This window comes from Etheostoma spectabile, chromosome 5, assembly GCF_008692095.1.
Source record: "Etheostoma spectabile isolate EspeVRDwgs_2016 chromosome 5, UIUC_Espe_1.0, whole genome shotgun sequence".
Lineage (NCBI taxonomy): Eukaryota > Metazoa > Chordata > Actinopteri > Perciformes > Percidae > Etheostoma > Etheostoma spectabile.
The window spans coordinates 27,359,314-27,384,118 of NC_045737.1; the positions used below are offsets into that span (position 1 = coordinate 27,359,314).

Here is a 24,805-nt window from a genome sequence, read left to right on the forward strand (position 1 = left end):
CACACACACACATACACACACACACATACAAACACACACTCACAAGGTCTCACTCATATGCAGACACACATGATTTGAGTCGATCTCTGTCAGAGGCTAACTTTTTTCCCTAAATTGGGAGTGTGTTATGGTCCGAACCGAATCAAAGTTACGGACTCAGTAACCTGCATTTGCATGCCCCTGCCCATGATCCATCACATGTTCCACTGTTTGTTATTGTTGACCCACTTCCAAAGAGCCCAGGCTATATTGGAACCTATTTGTGCGAAGCTATCGGTTATCTACTGTACTTACAGTTCTGTGGGGTTGACACACGCCGAATCGCTTGGGCTATATTTCGCATGAGGCGACACCGCGAGCCTTTGTAGTCTGTACCCTTCGAATGCGACGATGGCATTAAAACGCCGGCTTGCAATAGTAAGGAATTCGACGCGAAATCAAGTACGTGAGAGCGATTTAACTCGTATAGTGGTACCGCATATATGACAAGGAAAGCAATGAGCGAGTGAGTAGCGTGCTACGTAGCCTATATGGATAGACAGCAGACGCTGACGCTCCGGCTGCTCCAAGATGTTCTCTTCAGTAGTTTCCTTTTTATTGTTTAATTGATATTAAATCTGATCGCATCGTCTCTTAAAAGCAGTTGAATCGCTCTCTTTCTGTGTAAAAAAACACATGGACTGCCTGCCATCCATTCCCATCCCTATGTGAGAGGTGTGCAGACTGCTCGATGCAAGGCGGACTTATTCCAGCGCGCTCAGTGTAATGGATGGAGATTGTGCATGGATAGGAGGGTGCATTTGCGATTTTTTTTTCATGACATCACCGCAGTTACATTGTCGTGGTCCGAGGCCTTTGACCTCACCGGGGTTGGTCCATATTTTGGCCACCCCCAGCCCCCCTATCGTTTGGGGATGGCCCTTATTCCCCCACTCTTTTCAGACCGACCAACCATGCAGCCCGCAGAACGGACCCTTTGGCTCAGAGTCATCGGCTTTATCTCTCCTTAAGTGCATGCTGGATGTGAAAGGACAACTTGACACTCTCTTTGGCCAAAAACAAGCTTCTGTTTTCATAATCCGAAACATTTTCGTCGTAATTCCCTGCCGTTATTGCACTTTCCACGGGAAACAGGATTTTCGCCTTCTCTGCCGTGTTTCTTCTCCGGCGGCCTCACAGGATATCTATTGCTACTGCCACAACGACTTAATAGAGGCGAAAGAGCCTTTTGTGGGATTGGAGCTATTTGCATTGCAAATTAGGGCCCCTGTGCAAGGATGACTGCACCTTACCCGCGATTTTCAAGGCCTACTTCAAGTCTGTTATATTGGGTGATGTCAAGTGAATATGACATTAACATTGGGATTATATATCATTTTTCGAAGAATTGTTATGCCGCCTTTTGACGCCGGGTGTATAACAGTTTGGGCTGTGCAATAGTGGCCCTCAATGGCAAAAAAAGGGAATATAAGGAATATAATTGTGACTTGAAAAAAGGACACTGATGACGTTTGCTTAATATAGGCTATTTATATTCGGAGAGATGACAACTTGCAAGGAGACCAGAAGAGGAAATGTACATGTGGAGTATTGCTGAAGATTGGGAAGTGGGTTGTTATCTTTGGTTATCTAGCTGTATGAGTGTTCTGCTCGTCATAAAGCTAGATAACCGAAAGTAAAAACTACTTCCAGACTCGTCGAGGACTTGTGGAGGACTCGTGACATATTACTCAATTTTTCCCAGGGACCAGATATTGTAGATGCTATAAAAGTGACTTTACTTTTATATTATTATATTATTTTTTGTGATTCACTTTTTCAGAGAGAATAATGTACATTATTGTTGTACATACGTCCACCCACCCATATTAAAACACACACACACACACACACACACACACACACACACACACACACACACACACACACACACACTAAACTTCCCTTCAGGCCTGATATTGCATGTTAATATTTATAGCATATTTTATTGTAACGTGAAGTATGAATTTGAACATTATTTAATTAGAATGAAATTTCAACTTGGTCATCTTGAGCATTTCATGGAATGAAAGAGTGACATGGGGCTTCTTTAGAAACCACGTGTGCGCCTCCGTGCTTCTTATTTCAGCATGATCGAGTCCGGCCAGGAAACGGCGCTGGCATCCCAAACAGTAATAATTAGGACGGATTAGACTGACAAAAATGGGGAGAGAGAGGAATAGAGAGAGGTGGGGAGTGGGGTTAGGAGACGGAGGGAGGTGGCAGAAGAGGGAGGACGGAGGGAGGGAGGAGTAAGGGATGGGGAAATGTGCGTGTGTGTGTGTGTGTGTGTGGGGGGGGGGGGGGGGGGCTGCTTAATTGATTCCGTTAACCGCAGTGCAGGAGATGTGAACGACTGGACGATCCCATTCCCACGCTCGGTGGGGCAAGTGGCAATGCCATGCCCGGGCCCAATATGACAGACAGCGCCGTGAGGGCCTGGAGGGGCTGGGAGGGGGGATGGGGGCCGACATGGGTCATGAAAAGACGTCAAGTGCACCAGACTCATCTGCATCCCCAAAGAAAGAGGCGACGTTTCCCAGCCCCAGCAGACGCGGCACTCCTAAAATTGGAGTAGGCTAGTAACGGTTTTGAAAGCGTTATGTCTCGCCAATTGTACTGATAATGAGGACTTTGGGTCATTATCTTAAAACTATGCGGGTTTATGAATTTGAAAAGGATGTGCTGTAATCCTGCACGGCCCCACTCCGGCGCGCGTAACCAGGTGTTGGATTTCTCCTGAGAATTGGTAACAGTGCAGATAATGTTGCATAAAGAAGTTGAATAGGTGACATTTATGTGACTTTTGTTTATTTGAACTTGGCAATGAACGGATTTGGGATCAAGGTTGCTGAAAAAAAATTAGTTAGGAGCATAATATTTAACAAAAACATAGCCTACTTTTGACAATTATGGGGGATATAAGTGAAATATTGGTAGTTGAGTTGTTTAAGGATAAACCCACCTCTTACAATAATGACATATATTTCATTAGGTCAAAGAACACACTGCCCTTCTTAAAAAATATGCTATGGTAGGCTATGACGGATGTAGGATTTCATTAATGCGAGATTTTGCTCTTGTTGCTGAGGTTGCACTTAATTTATGATAAATAAGTGTTTTAGTTTCTTACACAGTTTGATGTGACTGTCACGCTCCTGACGATTGCTCCGTCTGTCAGATGACAGGCTGGTTCTTGCATGGACCACGTGTTTAAAACAGGCTTGATCGTTTTATTTACGTGTTCTGAATTCAAGAATGAACTTCATTCATTCATTGGACCCTCGTAGAAAGTGTGTAGCCTATGTCTTTTAATTCCCAGGTTTCAAATTATCTGATCAACTCATAGTTCAAGTTCAGAGTAGGACTACGTTTATGTTTATGTTATGTATATATATATATAGTTTTTTTTGTATGCAACATAAACATATACATACATAAACAGCGTGAGGAAGTCAAGTGCAGTGTTAAACAGAGCCACAGTGGCTGCATTCAACGGCCTTCGCTGTTAAGGTCTCTTGGGGACTTTCTCACACCGTCAGACAAAACTAGTGTCTCTAGTTTCCGACCCCTGTCAAAGACGGCATACAATACCAGGTCGTTTACCCGAAAGAATATTTGAGAACGCAATTTGGTTTTAGCAGCGCTGAATAAAACAAGTCTTATTGTCCTTGGTTTTGTCGATTGAAATAGTCGGCTAGTTGTATGAAAGGGAGCACTGTTTTCATGTCTGGGCGCCACACTAAATGTCAACCCAGAGTATAAAAAAAAAACTTTGTATCTGTAACTAAGCCATCTCATATCATTCACTAAAATCTCTACAACAGCAGGTGTGCATCTCTCACAAAACCTGTACATTTTTCTTACAATGGTTCTTCACTCAAACAAGACCTTGAGTAAACATGCTCATATTTATTCAAAGCCTATGTTCATCAGATTCACTGTATTCTTTAGAGGTTAAGAGCCATAAGACCTGTAGGTCCATCCTTCAAAGAAAAAAAAATGACTATAGTCCACACAGTCCACAGGAAATGCAATGCAACACTGAGACGCACTCTTAACAAGAGAAAACAGCATCACATGTCTCAAACAGCTGCAAAACATACTTGCATGCATCTCCCTTCTCAGCCACCTTCAGTACTCCTGGGCTGCATGCAAGAGAGATGTAGTATGGTTTCGCAGCGGTTTGCAGGTCTTTACTGCCTGTCTCTGGAGATTGAGTAAATCTCACCAATGGTTCACATTAGTGCTTTTTATGAACACTGACAGCCACTGCTGCCTTGGGTCCTTAGAAAAAATGAACTGTACAGTATTCTCTATCAGTGATGATGAGGTGGACTCCATATCTAAATTTCAAATTGACCTGCTAGTAGAAAGGTGCACTTCCACCGTTCCCTGTGTCTTTATAAATGAGGCTGAATGGTGTCTTCTAGTGTGTGAGGTATGCTTTTATATTATTTATAGAAGTGTTTCTGCCATTCAAACATGCTGGTGAGAAAGAAAGGCCCTGCCATTCATTTCACAGCGCCCCATATTTTCATATATATATATATATATATATATATATATATATATATATATATAGCCGTGTGATTTGACTATGCATGTTGAAACGAGTATTGACGGTCCCCTTTTCTTCTCCTCAGTAAATAGGGGCTGTGCGCTTGGCTGTGCCCTCCTTCCACGCTCACACACACAGTGCACCGCAGCCATTGTTGTCACGTGATTTGTTAAGTAACAAAACCATGGCGACCATGGAATGTGTTTTCATATTCATTGGATGGGCAATCAGCATATTGAGCGTGCCCAGGGTTTATATGTGCTTCCTCTGAGCCTCTGTGCAGTGTATGGCAGGTGCAGTATTAGGTTCATAATGTGTATCGGCCCAGGGTAATTCCTGTGCCAGACAAAGGATGTGAATATTGTCGTCATACGGGTGCCATTTGTGCATATATGTTGCATGGCTGTATTTTTTGTTACTAATTGCGGCCTACTCCCAGATGTTTTGCAATAACAAAGTGGTTAGTTATTTTTCAGTAGGGAAAGTTTTCATATTCCGAGCTACCATCAAGCATCATGTGCCATATTAGCTACAGTCAAAATGATTTTATCCAGGTTAACTGTGCAGACATGCAGGGGTATATTCATGCTGAGAGAGGCTCCGTTTGCATCTGCGAATGTAGGTCTGTGTTTGCATGTGTGCATGTGTGTATGTTTTGCTGTGCGTTTGTCTCTGTGATTAACGGACCTCGGATAGCTAGTCAGGTTACTACATTGTGTTGATAAAAGGGAACAATAGCTGTGTCTCAGTCAACAACGTCTGTCTGTCTGGCTTGGGCCATGTCTCTCTCTTTCTGTGTGTGTGTGTGTGTGTGTGTCTGCTGGACATGAACTTGAACTTGAGACAGGCAGCCAGACACCATCTGTGCACCAGGGGTAATGAATTCAGTGCATTCATGGCAGTGGAGCAAGCCAGGCCACTGCCACCCATTGATGAGCAGATGACCCCTATGGTCTGAGTTAGCTCTTCATCACTAATAGAATCCAACAATACCAGCTGGTAGTAAGGGAGTTTGCCTAAAGAGAACTAAGAGTAGTGGTGTGCCAGCAGTAGTGAAGTTTACATGCATGTGTGCAGTCAGTGTGCGTGTTTGCCTGCGTTTGTATGCTTGTCAGTGGTTAAACATGTCTGCATGAAACCCTGCATGTTTTCCTTCCTGTTTATCTTTGTCTTACTATATGGCTCATGCAAATTAAGTGACATACACCCTTTCCCTTCCCATGTACTGGCCCTTTTCCCATTAAAGCACTGGCCTGCTATTTTAATGACACAGCCATGCTGAATTTATTGCCTTGATAATTGAAAGGGCCGGTTCAGTATCCCCCCCTGATAAAGGGTAGTAAGTGAATGAGGCATAAACCTTAAACAAGCCAGGCACAATGTGAATTCCTGCAGGCCCTCCTTCTCCTCCACCTCCTCCTCCTTCTCTTCCTTCTCTTCCTCCAGCTCGAGCTTCTGTCACAATCACAAGTGCACGCGAACACACGCATGCGCACACACAATAAGGCTTTTCCCTCTGGTTGGTGTCGCCACGGCAACGGTAGGTGAGATCACCGTGCGCATGGCAGCATCAGCCCCTGCCAATGCAGGACAGATTCTTGGTTTCTGTGTGTCTGAGTGTATGTGTGTGTGTATGTGCATGTGTGTGTAGAGTGCTCTGTGCAAAAAACCATAATGCCACCCACTCCCTCCCTCAATGGCTCAATGTGGACACATTGTAGTGTTCAAATGAGTTCCTGTCACGTAACCACGAATGCATTGGTTGATTGATTTAAATTAAGTTTCTCTAGTTTTCTCCATAAATTGAAGTCATAATGTTAATCAAACTGCTGAATGAATTGTGAGAGTCTGAGGTTGTGATTTGTACATAGGCAAAACAAAGTCTGAGATTGTAAATTGCTCTTTACACTCATACTGCCACACACAAGCGCTTAAAAGGTGCCATCGGCTTCATTAATGGTGTCATTGCCGATTAACACGGATCTGATGGTCCTCTCCCCATAACAAACTAGCCAGCCATAACTTGCCAATAATCCACTGAGGAATGTCATGATTGGGCCCATTTTAATGACATCATGCATGGCCACTTGAGTGTCTTGTGGGGAGCAGCGGGCATGCTGTGCTCTGCCACGCTGTATGGCCCTCCCATCAGCTAACTGCATGGATGTGCATGGCCGACAAAGATCTATTCCACACGCAACAGAATGTGATTGTGTTTGAAAGTGATGGACTTTTGTTGTCTGTATGGTGTCGGTTTATTGTTGTCTGGCATGATGAGATTATTTAGCTCTTGTGGTATTCAAACAATCTCTTTGGTAGTTATGACATACAGAATAATATGCATCTATACAAACTTTTTAGTTTTACCACTACAAGTAAAACTTATAATGTGTCAGTGAAACACCACTTTCATGACACAGATGCTCTGAGACAAGTGTTATGATTATCTATAATTATAGTCACCCTATTTTAAATTGTGAGCTTGTGTTTATTTCCTTAATTGTCCGTCAAGCTGACAGTTACAGCCGAAGTTAAGCCAACACGTTGTTGCCAAAATTGATACTGCCAACATCTTAGGCTATATTTTGCCCAAACCTGCCTTAGTAATCTAAAATCTCCATCAGTGTGCTTGCTAGTCTGCCACACCAATCCCTACATTTCCCTTAGTATATTTAGGACCACAGAACTGATCACTGCAATAAGACTCAATCTAGAGGCAAGAAAAGAAAAACAGAAAAGGATTTGATTTAAGTAAAATATCTTTCCATTTTATTATTTGAAACATATATGATTACAATCATCTGTAGACATTATTAAGATAGGATAGTGGTTATCTTGTCTCATTGTTTCTCTAACACCCATAACATGGTTGTCAAGGTAATTTGTCGAATCACAATGTGTAATGCAAGCAATACTGTGTGAGCTAATAATGATTTTTCGCAATCTAATTAAAATTTAATATTGCTACAGTTGTAGGAGAAAATATAATATGATGCAACATGACATATTTTACACTGTGTCCCTAGGATAACACTGCTAACAACTAGTACATTACACTCTTAGTTATGTAGCAGCATGATTAGATATCAGTACTGTGGCAGCAGCAGTGCACAATCCGGCTGTATGCACACGTTACTTTGGCGCTACGGGTCTAAAGATGGCTGTCAGCCTGTCCTCTAGGATATCCGTGCTTCACTGGCATTTTATTATGCAAATACTATGCACTATAAATAAATTAGTATAATTGCATCTGAAATATACTTTGAATCTTCCTTGAAGATGAAAGGGTGTAAATAATATAGTTTGTGTTACTGCATTATTCATCCTCTATTAATTACAATCATCTGGGCCTTCAGTCTCACCGCACTATATGCCATACTCTACATTTAAGCCGACCGCATGTAGTTTTTTATACACAGTACACCGTATGTATGTCCACGATCTGTCAGTATCAAGGTACCTGTTTGTTAATGATAAGGCTAATTGTCTCTTACTGTATTTAATCTCAATGTCCCATTAGAAATCAATATTAGCATAATGCAGTTTCTAAACGTTAAATGGCTTTTATTGTTAAATGGTAATTAATGTACGATCAAGCTCTGACTCAGTAAAACCCAACATACCCGTATGTATTGTCTGCACATCCAGATTTTTCATTTTCACATTATGCATAAGCACGTCTGTATTATCATTTCATAGAAGAGGAGGGGTTTCACATTAAATAAGCATAAATACTGTAGTCGTGCTGCTACTACAATTAAAATATGCCCGTCTTTGCTGTCTTTGTAAAGCACATGGTATTGAGCTGTAGATGCAATTTAAACACAGGGAACCATTTAAAAAAGAAAAAGCAGTTCGGCAATTAAATTATATGGGCTCTTGGACTAGAGAGCCAGGACAAGCGAATATGGAATAGTGAGCAGTAGTTGCTACGCTCGCATTAGCATCTGGCCCTTTTATGTAAATTTGATGAGAAAGGACTCATGCATATACGCTAGGGCTGGGGTGTACTCGCCTAATATCCTTATTAAAGAGGGGTGAGTGAAATATTTATTAGGGGGGCTAAGGGTTAGGAAGGGGGGCCTGTCCTGTGTTGTCATGAGGACCCGAGGTGGAAGAAGGGGGAAAGAGAGGAGGAGGTTGGCTTTCTCTATGAGTGTCTCTCTCTGCCTCAAGGTGCCACCATCTTAAGGCGTTTGGCAGTAGTGAGAGTGTGAGGAGGGTAGACCTAAAATGTCCGCTGGCATAGACACGCACACGCATACACATTAACGAATACAAATTTTTGTGTGGCGTGTGGACGGGAACACCAATCTCTGAAAGTCGATTATTCAATTACTGACTCATCGGCATGCATGCATGCTGAGCGTTTCATTTGCATGTATTAATTCCCTCGATTACTGTCACTTATGAGATTGTTTAGCTTTTAGCTTTCTATTGCACGCCGTTTATAGAGCATGAGCGCTAATACCAGCACCATCATCAGAAGTAATCTGGTATTTGCTAATATTTTAAGAATCTTAAGTTAACAATTTCTATGTATTTTCAACCCAAGAAACAAATTTGTAGGTTCATTGAGTTCAGTTTGACAAAACATTGTAATGGGACACACAAGTCTATTTGAAAATAATTCAAGTTACATGTAGGCTAAAAATGTTTATTTAGTGCAAAGAATTCATTAAATTATTTGACTGCCATAATCTTTAACCAGAGCGTGCCACCTTAAATTGCCACACATCATAAAAATAAAACATATTGCATATATCACAAATCTATCTGGTGATTGAGGTGTACTTACCTCAATCTAAAGGATAAAGGTGCAGTATTTTACTTTATTGATAAAACATGTTCTTTTTGTGAGAATATACATCTTCAAACTGTTAAACCAAAACTGATAATACAAACGCTTTCAAGCAAAGAAAGGAAGTAGGTGACAATTTTGCCAATTTATGTAAATCAGCGCTATATCATTTTCTGTCTCCTTCGCTCTTACTCACTATCACTGTCACATACACACACTGTAGCTGACCTCCCCTATCTGTTAATTATCATAAATGTGCTTAGTGAGGCGGCATACACACGGGCACACACACGCACGCACGCACGCACGCATGCATGCACGCACGCACACACACACACACACACACACACACACATTGTTCAGTGAGATACAGACACAACATTAGCATTCCCTTTCATCCTGAAGTGCTCCTGAGGCATAGCATGAGGAAGAATGTGCAGGAAATTATTCAAGATGAATTAGACCACACATCATCCCCATTTTTCGAGCTTCGACACACACACACACACACACACATGCACACACGCACACACACGTACAGACAAAAACCCACACATACACATAGTTCACCAGATAATATTTTACAATTACAATTAAACACAATTATATTATTATTTTCAAATGAATGTGTGAATTTGTTCCTGTAGATATTGCTGTGTGTGCATCTGGAAGTCATCATGTTTATATACTAGAAGTGTGTACGTGGATATTATGTCTGTGTGTGCTGTGTGTCCTTGTCATTCTCAGCCTGTTGTCCCTTTTTACATGCATGAAGTATACAATATCAGCTGTTTCCCTGTTTCCTCTGATGAGTGGTACGCCCCGGCGTGCTGCCAAAGAAGTGAGAATAATTAAGCAGCTGCGTGTTTGAGCCCAGCGTTGGCTAATGGATTGTTACCAGGAAGAAATGAGACAGGCAGCATGGGGGAGCTGGGTGGCAAAGCAGACCTCGACTTTGGATAATGAAACACTGAAAGAAACCGGGTGGGGAGTAGACACACTTCTCATAAAGGAAATGCTTTTTTTCTATGACTTCTTCTTTTTGTCATATAGGTAGGTGCAATTGGTGAGGAGTCACATAGTATGAGAAAGGCGTTCTGCATCACTTAAGTCAAGATCTATATATTACATATATATATGTATATGTACAGTTTTTCCAATTTTAAATTTCAAATTGGTGGTGCTCAGTTAAACATCATTTTTATTTTGCCACTCTATAAAAAGAAATCTTGTAGGTCTATGATCTGTATGTTCCTCATATTGCCTGTGTGTGACTGTGTGTGATATTTAGACATATGTAATTTGCACTAGATTTAGCATCTTGTGCATCACCACACTGCTGCTTTAGAGAAAGCAGGGGATGATTCTTGGCACTGTCGTCGCCAGTGTAGCCCACCTACCCCCCACCCACATGTAGGCAGAGTAGTGGTGGGGAGAGGGGGGAGCGGAGCAGGGGAGGGAGACAGAGGAGCAGAAGGGAGATGGGATGAGACAAGCCACACAAGCCGCAAAGGGAACAGGGTGAAGGTGAAGGGGGGAGTGCTGTATAGTTACCCTAAACCCTGCCGTAGGGATGAAAAACACACACACACACACACACACACACACACACACACACACTGATTTGACACACAACCGCAAAACAAACCCAGGACAGTGTAGAACATGCAATGGGGAGTATGAGGATATGCCCTGTAAACGATGTCCTAATTGTTTTATTGTTTTTTCTTCCTATTACTCCTCAAGTGTTAACAGTAATTCAATTTAAAGGTTATAGTTGTCTAACGTTCATGTTTTATTCCCCCAGGATCCTTGATTTTAATGTATTTTTGGAGTTTGTATTTTATGAAACAAGAGCAAATAAAATTGAGAACTAAATCATAGGAATCTTGTGTGGTTTTATTATTGATTAGTGCCATGCAGCATCCTGACAGTGTGCGTGTCAGTGCGAGTGTGAGGTTATGTATTTATGTGTGTTTGTGTATGTGTGTGTGTGTGTGTGTGTGTGTGTGTGCACTTTGATATGGAGCTCTAATAAAATGTGGCATCTGTCAGTTTGATGCTGACATGCCAGAAGAGCCTCATAATAACTTGGGAACACAGCAGGAAAAAATCCAGAAGAAAGAAACTACACACAGTGTAAATATGTGTATACTGTGTCATAATTGAAATAAAATTAGCTGTTGTAGGCTTTGGATAAAAATCAAAGCAATTTTTCTTCAAATCTTTGTAACGTCACTCTTTTGTCATGCTGGTTCAACCATAGTGTATTTCATGAGGCCAGCTTTTTTTTTTTTACATGGTTCATGAGAATGGCAGCACAAAAATGAAAAAACAATTAGTTTAAGAATGTAATCAAGTTCATCGGCATGTCGCTGTGTGAGGTCAAAAAAACCATGAGCTTACAACCCAGGATCAACAACATGGCTGAAACTGAGTTAGCATGCAGCAGAATTATCCCAGAAAACTTGCACTTGCAATTTAAACCAACATTATCTTTTTCATATGATATAGTTAGGTATATACAAATCAGTAATAGAACTTTAGACCTTGACCTTAACAAATAAACAAAGTTTCATATTAATATTTTCAAGTATGAAAAACATACCTCCAATGACCTTCAAATGATCTGAAACACATCTGTTCAGTTGCCATGAAAGTATCACATTTGACTTGCTATTTGTGGCAGAGTGTAAAGGTTGAGCAGACATTTGCACAAAGTTATTGCCATTCTGAATACCTGCTAGTCAACTTAGTGATGGTAAATGCTACCTCTGTTTCATTCTTCTACCATATAACTCTATGTTTGCTTTCCACTCCTCTCTTTTTAGTGGAGAATATGTTAATTGCAATTTGCTCAAGAGGAGTTATTCAACATGTAAAGGTTAACTCTTGGCATACGTATTCACTCCCTGCCTGTGTGTATGTGTGTGTGTGTGTGTCTTTCATTGCTGCAGTGATGGAGAAAGGGAGCTGTGGAGAACTACAGGCAGCAGGAAGTAGAGGTCAAAACGAGATCTCTGGGATTTTGCTCTCTACTGGAACCACATGAGGTGAGCTTGGGTATAAAATGCATGTACGTGTGTGTGTGTGTGTGTGTGCGTGCATGCGTGCGTGTGTGTGTGTGTGTTAGTTTTTGTGTTTTGTCTGCTATGCATTTGTATTTATGGAAGAAACATTAGGAATTACACCTAAACTCTATTGTTCCATATTTGTGGGTTTACGGTTAGCTCTGGCAATTCAAGGACAAAAAAGAAATCCAGTAAAACTCACTGTAATAATCTTTCTTTTTTTGAAATTCACAAATCACTTTGCCCTGAGTTCTTTATGGGACACTTGATTTTGATATTTATCTGAGAAATGTATTGTTATTGTTTAACAAATATTGTTTCAGCCAAATTTCTTTGTTGGCAAGGGTTTTGTTCTTTCCCCTCTGTGCCTATATTTGCTGATGTGTGAGTCCGTCCGTGTGTGTCTGTTTGCCTACAGCAAAGTTAGCCCATATGTGTGTTGGATAAAGGCATATATGTTAGTAGTGGTCCAGAGGACACAGTAAACAGAATAACAGTGGTTTGAAGGGAGCTCAGGCGATGCGGGCAATATCAAATCCCATGACCCATTCTTTGCCCTGTGGTCCATACCAAAGACAAAAAGCACAGGGGAAAAATAGGTTATTGTTCAGTGTTCATTATCACAACACTACACAACACAATACATCAACAGTAGCTACAACCAGGAAGTGATTTCAAAAATCTCCTCTGGACATTGAAATCCAATGCGGTAACAGTAATTGCCCTCCGCCTTGTTTGCGTTGCGTGCAGGACATCTTGCTCTATCAATTAGACCTCAGCCATTATTACACATGACATTTGATGATATTGAAGATAGACAAACATTTTAATGAGCTGAGCTTTCTCTCTCATGAAACGGAAATATCTATCATGTTAGCTGGCTGCAGCAACTGATTACCATCTGTGCTGCCTTTATTTCTACTTTGACCCCATTTTTCTTGCAACTAAGTGATGTCTGCAGAGGTTGAGGTGGTGCAAAGTGTTTGGATATCAGTGGTGCACATTGTGCGCCACTAGCTGAAATGATTGACACCTGTCACTGTCAGCAGAAAATATACAGTAGCACTTGGTACCAATGCTAGGCTTATGCTCTTGATGGTAAGGCAATAACACACAGTGGCACTTTGGTATGAATAAATGTAAGCAAAGGAAAATACCCCAGTGACTCAGAGATGTTCTTTGTTGAGAGTTCTCAGAGTTCGAAAGTTTATTTCTTGGTGATGCTAAAAAAAATGAAGAGAAGAGGTGGTATGTCAGCGCCCATGGGCCCCAGTGTGCGGTGGTGTTACTCGTCCTAATTACTCCCAATACTCACATGCATTTGGTGGACTGCTCAGAAGGGCCAATTAGAAGGGCAGGGCAAGTCAATGGGTAGGAAAAGTTAGTGCTCAAGTCATCTTGACTATACCACAGAGAGATTTAAATTAAACTCTTCAGTACATTTTCATGATTTACATTTTTGTATGAAATTAACACTTTTTCTACCACAGCACTGCTCTGAAGGTAATGTCTTATGACTTCAAAATTTGAATATATTCTGCATGTACTGTATACATATTGTTTATTCCAGCATAAATTTAGCTTAGCATTCCGGAATGCTGCTTTTTTGTAATAGGTCACATTGAGTGTAGCCTGGATCATTGATGATGGTGTTAACCAGGTTGAACAAATCATTAGCTTTTTGTGAAAGAGGTTAAAGTTGTTAACTGAGACTTCACAATTGTGTCACTGCATAAAGAAGTTGGGGCAACAGCTATATATCAAATATTGAACACTTTGATAAACAGCACTAAACAGCTAATAATAGAATTCAGTTTCAATGGCTTTCTCCATATGATCCAACATGATACGGTAAACGTAACATCGGTGGAGCATCTGTGCAAACATTTTATCTTAGATGGACCTCAACCCCTCTGCTCAAAGCCCAACTAAAAGTGAGTCAGGGTCATTATACCCTTATCTCTGACTTTGCATTATTTAGTTAGAGAGGTAGGCTTTTTATATGAGTAACATGTCCCGCCCCCTCACCCCCCATCAGCTATTACCTGTGTGCAGAATATAGCAGGGCCATGGGGTGAAGCTAAAACAAGAAACCAGGACAGCTTTGACAATTTCAGGATATGTTACCACTTGAAATAAGGATAAAGATTTTTTGTGTAAAGTTGCATTCATCTATTTTACTCTCTCTTTCTCTATGATTTTCTCAAAGCTCAGACAATAAAAAACTTAGATTTACACTGTAAAATTTGCCTTTGAACCATTTGCTGAATATTAAGATAAGCACCTAATAAAAAACAGGATGTTTACCATAGAGTATATTTTGTTTCGCATCACCTAATTTCCTATGCTATACTCATAATCATCTATCAGACAAGCATATTTGGAGTACAGCTGCTCACTATTACGGAGCCAGCGGGGGTAAGTATTTATAATGTGGCGCCGCATTCGTGGATATAAACCCTACAGTCTTGTAGCCCGGCTTCTGTATCATCAGTGCAAGCCCACAGAGATTAATGAAGTCGTCTGCATTTGTCTGCATGATAAAGGAGTGCTAAAGCGTCAGCGTGTGTGTGAGTGTGTGCATGTTGTCTTAGATAAAACAGCAACAGAGAACAAAAGACACCAAAATACAGGAAGGCTTTGCAGTAGGTTCATTCACAAACATCAAAATGAACAAGTTTGCCCAATAAAGATAGCGTAGTAAATGCAAAGGCTTAATTCTTGATGATAAGGTAATACAGTGGCAAACAATCATAAATGATGACTTAAACCAGGAAGGCAAAAGAGGGAGAAAATAATACATTATTTATGGAAATATTGTAAAATATGTGAAAGATATTTTTCTTTTCAACAAATTAGTTTCCATCTATAATTTTCCTTTTTCCTATTTGTCGAGTAATTCCATATTTCATGCTTGGTTGCAATCCCCTCTCCGTGCTATATATTGCAGATGTTCATGCCTCTTAGCGATAGCACAATATGTCCTTTCCATGGTTGTTCAAAACTTCCACCAAACTAGAACATACTCATCTTTTTTTCCCTCATTCCGATGCACTACATTATCATTGGTGCACCACAGGATGAGTCCGGAATTTGAGGAAATCTTGTTTTATCAATTTATAATTAAAACATAAAACTACAGTTTTTTTTCTTCCACCAAGTAGCTTTCAGCGGGCTGTGTAATAGCTCTGCGTAGGGAGGGTTTCTTCTGCATCATCATACAGTCAGAACAAAGGATATGCACATCGTAAAATCATGCAAATGAATGCAAATCGCTGGCAGCAAGGAATAGCGAAGTGGCAGGAGGGGTGTTTGTATAAGCAGAGGGATGCCAAGGACTTTGTATACACTACTTGCCGGACAATCTTCCTTTAAGCTATGGCAGATAAATAAAAATATATTGGTTTGAATTCCGAAATCTCTTCTGCACAATAAAACAAGAGTTTGACTTTGAGACTTTGAGAGTTTCCTCTTCTTTTACTAAATAGATTTGATTTTTTTTTCTCAATGCCTAAACAATGTGTAGCTACGTATTTTTTCCTTTTTGTTCAAAATTGTTTTGTTTTTATTCATGATGCAACTAAATGCATATTTTTCACTCAAGATGCTGTTCTAAAACACAATGCAATTGTTACAAACAACATTGTAGAACGTGTGTGCATGTGTGTATGTGTGTGTGTGTGTGTGTGTGTGTGTGTGTGTGTGTGTGCGTGTGTGTGTGTGTGTGTGTTGGAATGATGCAATATTTCGACTGCACCGCCTCAGAGAAATGCAGAACAGATATTACTAACACCAGCCCTAATGAACATCTTCCTTCTTGCCTCTTCATCTTCCCAGTAAATACTTCAACTTTATCAAACATGTGACATTTTCATGAGTGCGTTCACTAACTGAAGGGATTAGGTAATGATGAACTGAGTATGTCTCAATTTTCCTACAGCCACAAAAATAAAAATACGTTCAATGTTTTCATTTATTTCTCTGGATATTAGATTTGGTTCTCACCGTGAATATTTAAAACACTAGTAGATTCCAATATACTGCATCAGGACACATATAATGTGCATAAAAAACATTCATTTGTGTACTTAAAGGTAAAAAAAGTATTTGCTTTCATCCTAAATTATATATCATCATTTGTATCATTCATTTTAAAAAACAGCGTTGCTGAGTGATCGAAATGTGTTTCATCACATTTTAATACAATTTTTTGATCCAAGTTTCAAAACCCAGAATTACGTAATGAAATACAAAAATTGAATCATTTTGCAAAGCATGTATCTTTTCATGAAATGAATTCCTGTAGCATCACTTCTCTCGACAAAATGCTGATATTAATATTGACATGGTTTCACAATATTGTATTCAGTGGTTCTCATAGCCATATAACAATCACTAATTTGTTTTAACCTGCATACAAAAAACATATTTAAATAAAGCTGCCCTCTTTCAAACAGCACATACATACACACACACACACACACACACACACACACACACACACACACACACACACACACACACACACACACACACACACACACACACACACACACACACACACACACACAAACCCGCAGACACAATATGGTTGGGGAATAAAAGGGGGGAGGGCAGAGACAGACGTTCACAATTGTGCATAATGATGTTAACATTCCTGCATGTCTAATACCAGAGATATTGAGACAGACTCTAGCTGGTCGGCGGTCTTGCTGTGTATTGTGCATGTTCACGGCTGTAAAAGGTAGCAGTGGAAAATGATATATTAATTGTGGCCTGCTCTTGCTCATGGTGTTTGGGCTCCTTGCCGAGGTTACTATGCGGACATTGATTTGTAATCTTATCAGACATATGCAAGATCACATTGCAATTTATTATCTAGCCTGCTCTCATGAAATCAGGTGCACGCTAATCTGAGTAACGACAGTGACTGCTGTTATTACTTTGTACAAAATTACAAGCAGTGGACATATTCATATTGTTTATTTATTTTCAAAGGATGGTTCATTTTGGAGGGATTAACCCAGACTTACAAAATTGTTTAAATATGACAACTCAACAAAGGCATATGGTGTAAAGCAGGGGCAAGAGAAGATACATGCTAAATTTAAAAGAATGGCATGGCAACAACAAATTAAAATATCCTTATCCTAACTTAATGAATACTTGCATTCACAAATAGTGTCTTACAAGGTGTGCCTTTATTTCAAATGCATGCACCATCAAGTGATCTTGTTATACTGTTATACAAATGTTTTACAACTTCCTCCCAAATAGAAAGACACAAAGTCGAGTGGGGGGGGGGAGTGGATGTGAAAATGGAGCGCTGGCATCATAAAAGATGGAAACAAAGAGGGACAGACAGCATACACTGAGAAGGACAGGCAAAAGATGAAGCTCATTTTTCTGTGGGCACCCAGTGGCGTCTGCATTGCAGATCGCTGAAATCCCCTTCGCATGCGTCCCTGGGCTTAAAGGAGGATGGGGTGGGGAAGGGTGAACAAGGGATGGGTTTATGCTATCTCTGCTTTAGTACACTTTGTTTTTTTTCCCTCCCCCCACCGAAATATATTTTTTCTGTCTGCATCAAATGTCAAGTTAATTTCCTGGGTGCTATGAGGGATGTGTCCTCCCCTTCGCTATGTGTGGCAGGGCGGTGGATTGTGGCAGGGTGCTGTGCATGCCGGTGTGTGTGTGTGTGTGTGTGTGTGTGTGTGTGTGTGTGTGTGTGCGTGTGTGTGGGTGTGCGTGTGTGTGTGTGCGTGAGTGGGGGTCTGTATGGGTGGATGGGGAAAGGGAAAGGAGCATGGCAAGGCAAAGAGAGAGACGAGAGGTGGTGAGGGGGGTTCAGTACAGTATCTATAAATTGACTCTCTCTGAAGAGCCAGAGAGGTGTGTTGAAGGTGTATGTGCATATGTGTGTGTGTGTGTGTGTGAGTGTGTGTGTGTGTGTGTGTTTCTGGTAGTGTAAGAATATGATCCAATTATGAATAGATGCTTTTGTCAGTGTACCTATCCCCATGTGGCTGTCCTTATTTGTGAATTAATGTTCATCTAAATCGCCTAGGAACAGAAAAAAAGAAGAAAAAAACATACCGTATAAAAGATGCTTAGTAATTTAACGTAGTCTTCCTAGATTTTGTGGTATTTTTTCAACAACATAGGTAAGTGTGGAGAGTAATTAGCTTTGACTTTCTCCTCAGCGGTGCGGCATTTCCTGGTTGCTAGCAAACAACAATGTCTAAAGCTTATTACCAGCTGATATCTACTAGCATATTATGTTAAACATCCATGCGTGTCAGTCCTCTTTTAACCTTGTTGCTTGACAATAGCAGTCTTTCTGTCCTGCCTTCCAAGGCTAGGCTATATTTTAAATGATTAATAATGTGTTTCAGGTTACCTCCATCACCATTGAATAATTGTGTCCCTCTTATATCCTCATCTCTCATGATGATAGATACAACACAACCTTTATTTTTTACTTTTACTACAGTAAAGACAAAATTACTCTGGCCATCTGTCTCTTTGTTGTTGTGTTAGTTACTTTTTTTAAAATGGAGTGTGATGGGGCTAGAGTTAATATTTGTGTTCAATTGCACAGATTTATTTTAGTGCCCTGTGCACATGTGTCCAACTGTGCATATATATGTATGTGTGGCTGTGTGTTTATCTCAATGAGAGCATTTTTGCAGGTGGTTGTTAAGTATATGAAGGCAAAATGTATATTTTGTATTGCAAAGTGTAAAATGCATTATTGGAGAGAAAGGGATTATGCATTTGTCAGTCGTGCTTACGCTGATGTATGCTTCTGCTCCACAAATGTCACATCCCATAACCCAGAAAAATTGCACCAGTCCCACCTAATTACGCATATTCATGATGCTGTTTTGCATAGTGCTGGTAGCATACTTCTGTTACAAGCCACAGAGCTGAGGGATGTGGTTGAGTGAAAAGGCTTTCAATCCACTGATTCAGTGTGTCTTCCCCACAAGCATCAGCTTGATAACGTTACCTCCATGCCAATTTTTTTTTTTTTTTTTATGATGTGAGACCATTATGAAAAGAGAGTTCTCTCTTATTTCTTGCAGTCAGTCATATTGCCACTGCCTGCAGCATGTTCAAACCATGTGGGAATTTTTAATAAAGAAATTAGCTTTGTCCTACATTATGAAGGTCATTTTGAAAATAGTACAGATTTAACCAATGTTTTTTGAAATACTTTGTCATTTATCCTCCATCTCCGCTCTATTTCTGTTTTTTTCACTCCTCCTCCGCTATTCTCCTGGTCACTGGTAATGAATAATATGTAAATCAGGGGGCAACAATCGTGGCAACAAGAAGCACGGGCGAGCACATACCAAGTGAGGAAATACAAATAAATTTGACTGTAGAGGAAAGACAGGGGAGGAAGTGTTGGAGAAAGAGATGGAGGGAGAGCGAGAAGACAGAGGAGAGTGATGAGTCGTAGAGGCTGGCTCAGTGGCTTATTGTAGCACTTGCAGAAAAGACTTAATCAGACCTGGCCCACTGTAATGAAGAAGAGGGTTCAGGCTGTGCCACTGCTTGGGTAAACAGCGATTATTTCAGTCCAGGGTTCCCAAACAGGGCCAACAGTGGTACTATTGTCCCGCCAGCTCTTATTAAGAGGCAAAGCAGAGATGGGGTGAGGAGCAGAAGCAGGGAAGGGAGGTGGGTGTAAAAGGGGCAAAAGGGGAAAAGGGGGTAAAAAGAAAAGGTGTGGGGCACAGCAGAAGCGAGTGGGAACCTGACAGGAACAGAGGATGTGGTGGGAGGGGGATGTGGAGAAAAAGAAAGGGATGGAGGGAGATGGCGAGAGGTGCTTCTCTGATCTGTTTTTTTCACACTTGCATTGTCTTCGTTTCCCACCATCTTCCTCGTTTCCACATCCTTCTATCTTCTCAACCATCATCTCTCGTCCTTGTCTTTTTCTCTCATCCTTTCATCCCCACTTCCTTCCAGCAGCATCCTCCTAGCCTTGCTACTCTATCCCTTCCATCTGTCCTTTGTTCCTCTTCGTTTTTTGCATTTGGAATGGCGAGGGATGCTTTGCCTGTCATACCACCTTTGCATCACCTTTCCCATCCGGCGCCAGAGAGAAAGAGAGAGAGGGGCAGAGAGACGAAGAGGCGAGAGAGAAAAAGAGTATTGGGAGGGGGGATGAGAGGAGCAGGCGAGAGAAAAGGGGCAGGAGCAAGACAAAAAGAAAAGATCACGCTGCTTCCTTGCTTAATGAACATGGGCAAAGGATGATCACAATAGAATACATTATGCTCTTGTTAGTAAAGGCAATCAATTAGCAGAGAGCACACCACTGGCACACCATCTTTCCTGCTTGGGCACTGGCTCATTCACAACCCAAACGAATGGCCCAAGGAACCCCCTCGCCTTGCTGTTTTTCCCACCCTCAATGCCCACCGGCCACAAAAGATTTGATTTCATTCTTCAATGTGAAAGCGGACAGCACTGAATTTGCATTTCCGCCACATTCACACCACATTAGTTGAAATATAAGTCAGGTTTCGCTACAGTCAAAGGTACTGGCTCAATGAAAAATGTGTGCGTTTGAATGTGTAGGTAATGGCATATATCTTAATCAAAATAAATGCCCAAACCCAATGTAGGCCCATCTGTACCAATAAAAGCGTTGTGATGCTGATTGTACTTCCTCAATGGAAAACTGTCCTCTGACAACATACTGTTCCCACTAAAGCTTGACTCCACAAGATGAGAACCAGACATGACAATGTCTCTGTGACTGACACTGACAATTGCATACCAAATTGTCACTCAGGTCCCATCAGCAATTCATACAGCGGTTGGGTGAAATTCCTTCATCCTTTTCCCCCCATGTTTTCTTCTTCTTTTTTGTGTCAGCTAGCGGAATAGCTCCAGATAATGGCAGCAATCTATATTGTGAAAGAGGCAAGGAGTAGTTCCGCCTTAACACAGGCACAAATCACCACTGTCTGGCCGGGGATCTGTAAAAGTGTCGTTGATGAGTAGAACACACTGCTTTCACTGAGGAACTTTGCTGTGGTTCCAGGCAGAGTTTGGAAATGGAGGAAACAAAAGGAAATAAAGGAAAAGAGGAGAGAGGAGTCGGGAAGTAGGACCTTTTTATGAAGACAGTGCGTGCGGAGAGGAAGATGGCCTAGGGTTTGGGTTTAGTTTGGGCTGAATTTGCTTTTTACTGCGTTTGGCAGAGCATTTACACTTTATGGCCATCTGGAGTGTGTGTGTGTGTGTGTGTGTGTGTGTGTGTATGTGTGTGTGTGTGTGTGTGTGTGTGTGTGTGTTTCAATCACATTTCCCTACATGCAATGCAACATGCGCTATGTAGTGTTGAACAACAGCTTTTTTCCAGCTTATAAACAATGAATGTCCTTTTTTCTGTTTTCATTGAGGAACATGTATTCTGCAATACACAAGTTAGTTTACTCTGACATTAAGGCAAGCTAGCAACAAGAAAAGCAGCATGACTGTAACTTAAGTATCTTGTGCTGTTTTGAAAACATCTATCATTTACTACTTTTGTCGTGGTATATAGAAGCACACTGTTCAATTAAACTTCTACAACCATCAGATTGACCACACCCTGTATTTTCCATTAGCAGCGTCATCAAAATGACATTTCTCCACTGAACAGTAAAATATAATTAAAACAAATTATTTAATGTATAAGAATTGATTGTGCCCATTTATTGTCCGCTGGGATCTAAGCTTATATTGCTACCCTTTTGTCTGTTTGGCTGTGTTAAACTTTGTATTTGTGTGTCTTTGTGTTCACATGTGTATTTAAATATACAAAAAACATGATTACATTGTATATGAAATATAAGGCTCCTGCATGTAGTCCACTTGTCTTTACAGCGTATTTCTGTTGTTACTGATGATCTGTAGAAGGAATTTTATCTGAGTGCATGCATAAAAGTGTTTTGTCGGCCTTCAAAGTGCCACAGAATAGTGCAGAGTTGTGTTTTGACCTTTAAAAGAGAGGAAAGAAAGCATTTAATTGTTCTCAGTGTATACTGTATGCGTGCGTGTTTGTTTGTACTTGTTGGAATATTCAAGTGCAAAATGCTTATAATGTATTCAGTGTTTCTAGGCTGCAGAGGGCATTGTGTTCTCTCTCTTCACTTCGAAAGTTGAAATGTTCAACATCTAATGGATGGGGAGCAACAGAGTATAAGAGGGAGGGGAGCACACAGTCCGTTTAAGTCATGCATCTGACTGCAGGGTGAGGTTTTAGAAAAATACCTCATGTGTTGGCGTTTAATTAGTAAAGTCATATAGTCATTTCATGGAAAGAACTTGTCATTTCATGTAAAACATGAAAAGTTAAAAGGCAGCTTGTGGTCTGCGCCATGTTACATTTTTCGGTTCAATTTTCATGAACCATTTTGGGATTAAGGTGAAACAATTTTTTTAAAGCCTGGTCTCAAAGGATGTCCTTTACATTGTCAAGCATTGATAAGCATCTACCTTATTTGCCCCTGTTTGTTTTGGGCAGCAATGTCTTTTCATCTCCTCTTTATCTGTTTCTTCTTGATTATCTCCTGGGCTCTCTTACCGCTGGGTCTTCATGTACAGGTAGTCATGCTGCTGACATTTGTGTCCAAGCAGGGCCCAGTGACATGGCCTTTACCACCCCTCGCTGGGTCTCCCTTCGCCATCCTTACCCCCTACCGTCATTCTTAACCCGCCAAGTCCTCTTCATTCGCGTGCACATGGATGTATGTCTGTTTGTGCTTTGGGACCATCGTGTGTGTACAGTGTCTGTGTGGTTAAGCCATGTCCAGATCAGCCCGTTCATGCTCCCCTGTAGCATGGGTGCACAGTAGGGGACATGTTATGGAGCAAGCATCTTTCTCTGCTGGATGGAGGGTGAGCAAATACAGTCACTGCAGGCAGGGAGTTGGTGGGGCACACATGAAAGTGGATAGCTCATCAGAAAAGGATTTCAGAAAGGGATTTATTGCCAAATAAGTAACACTTGCAAGGAACTTGCCCTGGTTGTTGATGCATACATAAACATATTAAACAGTAATGTGAAATAAACAAAAAATAAACACAGAAACAAATAAAATACATATAACTGGAAAAAAAGAGGCTGTATGGGTGTGCAAAAGTTTAGGACATATCAAATGTCAAGGATGTAGGATTAAGATTCATGATGTGATGAGATAGTACAAACACATGAGGTACGTACAGTATATCCTAATCAGGACAAAAACCTGAAAAAATTGTCATGTCTTGGTTTTTGTAAAATGTTCAAAAATGTCCACTGTTGTAGAGAGCAACACTTTTTCATAATTTATATGCTTACAATTCACTATAGATTCTTTAGAAATATTTTGACCCTGACTGTAATACAGAATTTGGGAAGAGCTATTTTGTGCCCAGAGTCAGACAAAATGCAAAGCCTCATTGTTCTTCTTCTCAAACACACACGCTGAAACACACAGACATGCTCACCGTCCCTGCAGCCATGGGAATGGAGAATGCTGAGGTTCAAGGTCATTTCAAGTATTCAGAAGCCTCGGGCTCTCCATTGTCAGTGCATCACAACACACATGCAATCAAATACACGCACAAACACATTGTTGGTAGGCGTACATTCTACACACCGCATCTCACGAACGCCTGCATCCGAGACAGCAAAGTGTCTGTCAGGTGAGAACATGACACTTTGTAAGTCCGCTCACATGCACTAACCGTCGCAAGTGTGAATCTTCAATGGAAACACAATTATCCAGTTTTGTTTCTTTACCATAGAGTATCTAGACACACAACAATGGAAGGTATGACTATTGACTATTTGCTATTTTCTGTCATCTTGTAGCTATTCTGCTGTGATTGTTAATTCTTCATGCTCCACAGTCCACAGATTGTGCTATATTTTCAAAATGTTGGTTGACAGTTGCCATTATTTTAACAGCTAATCATTCATATTTTGGTTGCTATTTAGTAAAGGAGTGGCAATTTGCGGAAATAGTGGAGATAGAGTTTTTAAAGACAGAGCAAAGGTGAGGGGGAGAGAGAGCAGTGGGTGTGATTAGCTCCTTTGTTGGAGGTCTGTTGAGCTTCATTGGCTCCAGAGAATAGGTTCCTAATGAACCCAGCCAAGCTTGGACCAAACTTTGTGCTGAAGACAAACTAAGTTATGGTGGTCTGGCAGAGCGCTGAGGGCGAGCCGACTGATATACAACGCCTGGACATATGGTCCCCTCATCAGGGCCTCTCCCAAACACTTTCTCATGTCCTGGCTTCTGTGTGTGTGTGTGTGTGTGTGTGTGTGTGTGTGTGTGTGTG

General features: G+C 40.9%; 1 long non-coding RNA gene across 1 annotated transcript in view; it reads left to right on the top strand.

Moving 5' to 3' along the window:
* Positions 1-24,805, top strand: part of LOC116690305 (uncharacterized) — a 36,505-nt gene that overhangs the window by 1,964 nt on the left and 9,736 nt on the right. The window contains exon 2 of the long non-coding RNA XR_004332226.1: positions 12,359-12,454. This is a non-coding gene — a long non-coding RNA (uncharacterized LOC116690305). The remainder of the gene's footprint in view (positions 1-12,358; positions 12,455-24,805) is intronic.